Source organism: Nycticebus coucang, chromosome 15, assembly GCF_027406575.1.
Source record: "Nycticebus coucang isolate mNycCou1 chromosome 15, mNycCou1.pri, whole genome shotgun sequence".
In the NCBI taxonomy this organism is placed as follows: Eukaryota; Metazoa; Chordata; class Mammalia; order Primates; family Lorisidae; genus Nycticebus; species Nycticebus coucang.
The window spans coordinates 14,904,505-14,913,041 of record NC_069794.1 but is presented as its reverse complement, the minus strand read 5'-3'; positions in this window follow the sequence as shown (position 1 = coordinate 14,913,041).

Genomic DNA, 8,537 nt, shown 5'->3' with positions numbered 1-8,537 from the left:
GGTCCTGCATAGCATCGCTCTCAGGTTCATATCTCACTCTCCTTTCCAGCCATCCTGCAGGGCACTGGCCTCTTTGCCCTTCTCCCTTCTGCGTGGAAAGTTCCATGGTGGGCGGGAACGTGATGGCAGTTGTTCATCGTTATACACCTAGCAAGGGCGTACACCTGGTAGGAATTCAGTGAATGTTTATTGAATGAGTGAATGACATTCTTTTCCAGATAATAGCAGTCTGAGCCTCAGACATTTGGGAAACACCAGCAAGTGGCATCCCAGAACCCAGAGGAGGGAGCTACCTACCTCTGTGTCGTCACTATCACATTCAGGCCTCCCTCACTCTAAGCTCCTTTACATCTGGGAGGAATCAGATCAAAGAGAAGATCTTTGTTTTCATAAATGAAAACCTGTCACAGGGGTTTAATGCTCCTAGTGTGCCACAGATGGGTCGCAGGTGTGATGTTGGTCCCTTCAGGACCTAGGGTAGTGCAGGAGAAGAAGACGTGCACAGCCCAGGGTGGCGGATCCCCCATCCGAGGCCACTGGCCATGACTAGCCTTGTCCATCTTCCCTGGTGTTATCATGCAGGCCATGACAGGGGGACCTCGGTAGCTTGAACCAAACTTGAAACACTGATGGCCACTGTGTTGGCATATTTGGTCTTTATTATTTTATTTTATTTTATTTTATTTTTAGCCATTAGTAGTTCTTAAGTAGATGTGTCCTTAGGCAGGAGTCAAAAGAACCACTGTATTTTCAGGCTTTCCAGAACCTAGTAGGTCCCCATCTGTTTGAGTCTTAGGTCACCTCTAACTTCTAAAAACAAGGAAAGGAGCACGCATGTTTTGTTATTGTTGTTGTTTTATTATTAGTAGTGGAACTATTAGTGATAGTAATAGTAGTAATTAGTAATAGAGCAAGTACAAGTGGTCATCACAGCAATATTACACATAGTATAATAATAACTATATTTTCAAAACAAAAAGTTTATATGGGATTAAATATCTAATTTTATATTTTCCGTATGTGGGCCCTCAAGACATCAGAGGCCAATAGCAGGATATACAACCTGGTGCAAACAGGAATCTTATTTAAAATTTAAACATATTTTTAAAAATGTAAATAAAATTTAAAATCTTGTGCTTTATCTTAAAAATCCATGTAATTGCAATGTCATAATATTTCTGTGTCATCTCTTCTCTCACCTCCTCCCAGAAAACAAAATGTTGTAAATATGCTCGTGGAGGGACCATTGGGCCAAGTTCATTGTGAGACTTCCTGACACCCCTCTCACTCCTCAGTCTAAGCCCCTGGGGTGGTACCTCCCCTATCTGAAGAAGGATGACTGTGTGCCAGCCTGTCTCTACTCTTGTGTGGTTTCCTCACTGCTCTAGATGATATGAAACAAAACATGAACCTCAGAAGCTCTGTGTTAATAGGGAAAAAGAGTGAAATGGTTACTATTATTATTTTATTTTTACTTTGAAGAGCACAGGACTGAGAGTTTTCTTTAAGATGAGATGAGATGACAGCGTTCAGGGCACATAACTGGCCTCCCAATCTCTCCTACAATTCCAGAATGGCTGGAACCCCTGTCCCAAAGGCAGCGCAGACTATCAGTGGCCCATCATTGTTTATCATACTCACATTCAATTATGCTTGGCATGTGCTGTGAGTCTGGAAACCCTGCCAGATGCAGTCTCTGGCTGCAAAGTGGCTGCCTCTGACTAAGGAGGTTTGGTGAGTGTTTTATCATCAGTTCAGGGGTGGACATCATTTAAGCGTTTTCATGAGACCAGAGTAACTCTTCAGTCACCATGTTCATCCTGAGGGAGAGCTCCAGAAAAGGTACTGATGTATTTTTAGCCCTAGACCTGACATTTTTAGCTGGTGCAGATGATAAATGGGCTGAATCCTAACTTTCTGGTGCCTGTCCTAAGGCTGTGCTGACTCAGCAATCCCCGTGGCTTTCTGCCAATGCCTGAAAGGTACTATCCAGAGTCTGAGGAAAGATGCTCAGTCATCTCTTTATGTTGTTTCTAAAGAATTATCCTTATTGGGCAAATAGCCCACATTGTCATCCACAAAATAAAAGGATTACATAACCTCCAAGGTGCCTTCCAGTTTGTGCACTTTTGAAATATGAAATTTCCTGTTAAATTGTCTGAGAGGCAGATATTGCTTCACAGACACATGGGGGGAAAGATCCTTAAAATACTTTATGAGCTGACAATATCATTGAAGTAGAAGGATGTCATAAGTCAGTATCCGAACTAGACCAGGCTGAAATGTTCACTCTCTTCACTCCAGGAAAGAACCAAACTAAACTCCTCTCAGATTGAGAACAAGTTTGCCCAACAAAATGGTAAGCGGTTTCACCAGCAATTTCAATGGGACCTCAGGGACTCTCCCTGGATAACATGCAAATGTGTATGTCTCCCGGACCCTGATGAGACCCGAGATAAACATGCTAAGTTTGTAATATTTCTTTCTCAGCAAAATAAACAGTATATCTTGGGTAGTCAAAGCTGGCCCCTTAGTACATTTCAAGGTTTAGAGAACACATCTCTAAGGCTTTACACAATTTGGAAGAGGATGGAAGTGGGGCAGCCCATGGAGGAAAAGGCAGGGAATCTGGCCTGCTCGGTGCTGCACAGAGTGGATGGGCATTGGCCCCCAGTAGCTTTGCCTGATGAGAAATGCCTGGTCCCCTTGGGGGAGATTACCCAGTAGCCCCATTTCTATGCAACAATAGCACGTGGTTAAAAAAAAAAAAAGACTTGCTGCGTTCACCCTAGTCAGCCTTTCATTCCACGAGGGAAGGGTGTGGAGGCTCAACACGACTGAGCAGGTCCCACAGCCAATTAATGGCAAAGCCCACAGGTGTAGAAACCTGGTAACTGAAATCAAAATGGCCCCAATTCAAAACACGGTGCACTGGTTGGGTTCCTGTAGCTCAGTGGTTATGGCGCCGACTATGTGCACCAGGGCTGGTGGGTTTGAACCCGGCCCGAGGCCTGCTAAGTAACAACAACAACAATAACCAACAATAGTCGGGCGTTGTCCTGCAGTCCCAGCTACTTGAGAGGCTGAGGCAGGAGAATCGCTTAAGTCCAAGAGTTTGAGGTTGCTGTGAGCTGTGACGCCATGGCACTCTACCAAGGGCAACATAGTGAGACTCTGTCTCAAAAAAAAAAAAAAAAAAAAAAACTGGTGAAGTTATGTTGGTAATTTATCCAACCTCTCCTGAGCCTCAGGTTCCTCATCCATGAAACGAGAAGGATCCTTCTTGCTTTTTAAGAGTTCATTAAGTTCATTCACATTGCCCAGTGCCTGCAACGTATGGAAGGCAGGCACACGCTGTTTTCTTACTCTCCCCTGCTCTTATCCTAAGGTTAATCGAAGCGACATGAACTCAGTGATTTCCTTTCCCCAAAACTGCCCTGGCTGCAGTCTGGTGTTGCATAACCTGCTGGCAGAGGCGCGGGTCCCCTGGGTGCTGCGACACAGGGACCAGACAAGCTGACGCTGGAGGGCCATTCCGGCCAGCAGGGGGCGGCAAAGCACGCCCGGCGCTCCAGTCCCCTTGGGAAAGGCCTAATGAGCCCTTCTTGCGTCGTGTTCTTTTCAGTAGAAGCAATTTTTCCTGTCTCATTTAAGTGAGAACACAGTGTTTTGGCAACTGATAGGTCTCCACGTATTTTTTGAGGTTTTGCTTTATTTGATTGGGGTGCATTTAAGGGGTGATAACCACATGTATTAAGCACCTCGGCCCTAGGCACCTGTGTGATCCCAGCTGATGTCTTTAGCACCCCAACAGGAGTCATTTTTGTTCCCAATTTAAAAACAATGGCTACATTAGTCAGATAAGCTTCATGTCTAAGAGGCAGATGCCCTTCCTAAACCAAGGCTGGGGGCGGGATGGGGAAGGGAAGGTATTTTATTCTACTGATTCTGCCTCTTTCCTGTCCACACACATTGACAGGATTTACTAAATGCTTAATGTAAGCCAGGCACTTTTATAAATTCTGGGGAACAAGAAACAAGAAGGCTGTGGCAAGCCTCCTTAATTTGAAAGACTACATAAACAAATTATACATCATGACCAAGTCGGTTTTATCCCAGGGTCTCAAGGCTAGTTTAATATATGAAAATACATAAGTATAATTCAGCACATAAACAAATTAAAAAAACAGAGACCATATGATTCTCTCAATTGATGCAGAAAAAGCTTTTGATAATATCCAGCATCCCTTCATGATCAGAACACTTAAGAAAATTGGTATAGAAGGGACATTTCTTAAACTGATAGAGACCATCTACAGCAAACCCACAGCCAATATCGTATTGAATGGAGTTAAACTGAAATCATTTCCACTCAGATCAGGAACTAGACAAGGCTGCCCATTGTCTCCACTGCTCTTTAATATTGTGATGGAAGTTTTAGCCATCACAATTAGGGAAGAAAAGGCGATCAAGGGTATCCATATAGGGTCAGAAGAGATCAAACTTTCGCTCTTCACAGATGATATGATTGTATATCTGGAAAACACCAGGGATTCTACTACAAAACTCTTAGAAGTGATCAAGGACTACAGCAGTGTCTCAGGTTACAAAATCAACATTCATAAATCGGTAGCCTTTATATATACCAACAATAGTCAACCTGAAAAAACAGTTAAGGACTCTATTCCGTTCACAGTAGTGCCAAAGAAGACGAAATATTTGGGAGTTTATCTAACGAAAGACGTGAAACATCTCTATAAAGAGAACTATGAAACTCTAAGAAAAGAAATAGCTGAAAACATTAACAAATGGAAAAACATACCATGCTCATGGCTGGGAAGAATCAACATTGTGAAAATGTCCATACTACCCAAAGCAATATACAATTTTAATGCAATCCCTATTAAAGCCCCACCATCATACTTTAAAGATCTTGAAAAAATAATAGTTTTATATGGAATTTAAAAAAAAACCTCGAATAGCCAAGACATTACTCAAAAATAAAAACAAATCAGGAGGAATTACGCTACCAGACCTCAGACTATACTACAAATCAATAGTGATCAAAACAGCATGGTATTGGCACAAAAACAGAGAAGTAGATGTCTGGAACAGAATAGAGAACCAAGAGATGAATCCAGCTACTTACTGTTATCTGATCTTTGACAAGCCAATTAAAAACATTCAGTGGGGAAAAGATTCCCTATATAACAAATGGTGCTGGGTGAACTGGCTGGCAACCTGCAGAAGACTGAAACTGGACCCACACCTTTCACCATTAACTAAGATAGACTCTCACTGGATTAAAGATTTAAACTTAAGACATGAAACTATAAAAATACTAGAAAAGAGTGCAGGGAAAACCCTTGAAGAAATCGGTCTGGGCGAGTATTTTATGAGGAGGACCCCCCTGGGCAATTGAAGCAGCTTCAAAAATACACTACTGGGACTTAATCAAACTAAAAAGCTTCTGCACAGCCAAGAACACAGTAAGTAAAGCAAGCAGACAGCCCTCAGAGTGGGAGAAGATATTTACAGGTTATGTCTCTGACAAAGGTTTAATAACCAGAATCCACAGAGAACTCAAACGCATTAGCAAGAAAAGAACAAGGGATCCCATCGCAGTCTGGGCAAGGGACTTGAAGAGAAAATTCTATGAAGAAGACAAGTGCACGGCCTACAGACATATGAAAAAATGGTCATCATCCTTAATCATCAGAGAAATGCAAATAAAAACTACTTTGAGATATCATCTAACTCCATTAAGATTAGCCCATGTCACAAAATCCCAAGACCGTAGATGTTGGTGTGGATGTGGAGAAAAGGGAACACTTCTACGCTGCTGGTGGGAATGCAAATTAATATCTTTTGGAAAGATGTTTGGAGAACACTTAGAGATCTAAAAATACATCTGCCATTCAATCCTATAATTCCTCTACTAGGCATATACCCAGAAGACCAAAAATCACATCATAACAAAGATATTTGCACTAGAATGTTTATTGTAGCCCAATTCACAATTGCTAAGTCATGGAAAAAGCCCAAGTGCCCATCGATCCATGAATGAATTAATAAACTGTGGTATATGTACACCATGGAATATTATGCAGCCTTAAAGAAAGAAGGAGACTTTACCTCTTTCATGTTTACATGGATGGAGCTGGAACATATTCTTCTTAGTAAAGTATCTCAAGAATGGAAGAAACAGTATCCAATGTACTCAGCCCTACCATGAAACTAATTTTTGGCTTTCATGAAAGCTATAACTCAGTTATGACCTAAGAATATATGGAATGGGGAAAGGAAGGGGAGGAAGGGGGGAGGATGAGCAGAGGGAGGGTGATAGGTGGGATTACACCTGCGGTGCATCTTACAAGGGTACATGTGAGACTTAGTAAATGTAGAATATAAATGTCTTAACACAATAACTGAGAAAATGCCAGGAAGGCTATGTTAACCAGTGTGATGAAAATGTGTCAAACGGTCTATAAAACCACTGTATGGTGCCCCATGATCGCATTAATGTACACAACTATGATTTAATATTAATAAAAAAAGAAAGAAAGAAAGACTATATAAAATTTTTTTCTCCTCTAAGCAACTGATTTGGGAGTGGGTGGGGGCCAGGCTACTCCCAGTGTGGTGGTGTGGCACATGTCCAATCCCAACCTGCAGTTTCACACACTCCCCAGATGATCTCTGTGCCCTTCATTTTATTTATGTGTTTGTTTATTATTTAGAGACAGGGTCTGGCTCTGCAGCCCAGGCTGGAGTGCAGTATTGTGATTTTATCTCATTGCAGCCTTGAACTCCTGGGCTAGCGATCCACCTGCCTCAGCCTCATGAGTAGCTAGGACCACAGGTGCACACAGCCATGCCTGGCTGATATTTTAATTTTTTTGTAGAGATAGGGGTCTCATTGTATTGCCCAGCCTCGTTTCGAACTCCTATCCTCAAAACAATCCTCCTGCCTTGGCCTCCCAAACTGCTGCGAGTGCAGGTGTGAGCCACCATGCCCAGACCATGTGCACTTCCAAGTGTGAGAAACGCAGCCCTAGAGGGCACCCAGTAGCTGCCTTCAAATATTTGGACAGCTAATATTTGAAAGAGTGAGTGTATTTGTTTTGCTTTGCCTAGAAGGTGGGTTAAGGTTTAATTAATAGAAGCTTCAAGAAAAGCAAGTTTCCAAATCCTCAAAAGAACAAGGGATTTGGAGTTGGACCTTATCCCAAACCTTACTGCTCCTTACTAGTCACTGGGTGAGCTGAAGATGGAGGAACTCACTCAGCTACTTCCCTCTGATTCTGATTACTCATGAAATGGGGATGTTGATGTCTACCCCCACTGGGTGGTAGTGGTTGTTTGTTTGTTTGTTTGTTTTTCCATTCAATGAGATAATGGATGAAAAAATTTTAAAACACTGAAAAAATGTCAGTGGTAACTATGAACAACTGCAGGGTTTGGAGGTGGAGTAAGCTGCCTTGTGAGGGAGTGAGCACCTCGTCATCCATCGGGGGATAGTATGAATGCAGATAGGGACAGATGCTGGGGGATCCTATGGAGCTCAGTATGGTCAGACCACATAGTAGGGACATGGTGGAGAAGGAAGGGAGGAGCCGATAACAAAATTGGAACTAGAATCCAGAAGTCCAACTCATTTCATGTTTATTGCAATGGGAGTCAGTCCAGAGACTCCACCCAACCCCCTCAAACTCACAGGTCTTTAAAACTGCTGGGTGGTGGGCGATGCCTGTTGCTCAGTCGGTAGGGCACAGGCCCCGTATACCCAGTGTGGCAGGTTCAAACCCGGCCCCGGCCAAACTGCAACAAAAAATAGCCGGGTGTTCTGGTGGGCACCTGAGGTCCCAGATACTTGGGAGGCTGAGGCTAGAGTGATCGTTTAAGCCCAGCAGTTGGAGGTTGCTGTGAGCTGTGACACCACAGCACTCTACCGAGGGACCATATAGTGAAACTCTGTCTCTACAAAAAAATAAATACATAAATAAAAATAAAACTTCTGGGTGGCATCTGGTTAGTGGGGAACCTTACGACCACCTGGACCCTTTAAGTTAACTGTGAGTACCAGAGAAGGCAGTCTGTTTACTGTTTCTCACAGCCTCTGCACCCTGGCAATTAAGATTTAGTAGAAACAATGAGGAGATGAGCGCGGGGGAGTCACTTGGTTGTCACCACTAGAGCCCAAAGCAGCACTTCTTTTGTCAGCACCATGTTATTAATCAGAAAGGCAGCGATGGGCTCTCCTGGAGTGGGAGCCAGGACTGGGAAGCCTGTAGGGGCTGGCCCTGTGGGTCCTGTCCCTGCAGGACAGCAGGAGGCAGGAGGGCCAGGAGACCAGCAGGGGGCCAGGGTCAGGGCTCAGCAGGAGGTGTGTGCCGTGCACATGGGAAGGAACCTCTAGTCAGCAGGAAACTCTGCCAGCTTTCTCATTCCCATCCATATGCCCCTCCCCTATGTTCCTATAGAGCGCCCCAAACAATGACAAAACTTCTGCCGGCTTGAAAACTGTCGGCTCTAAT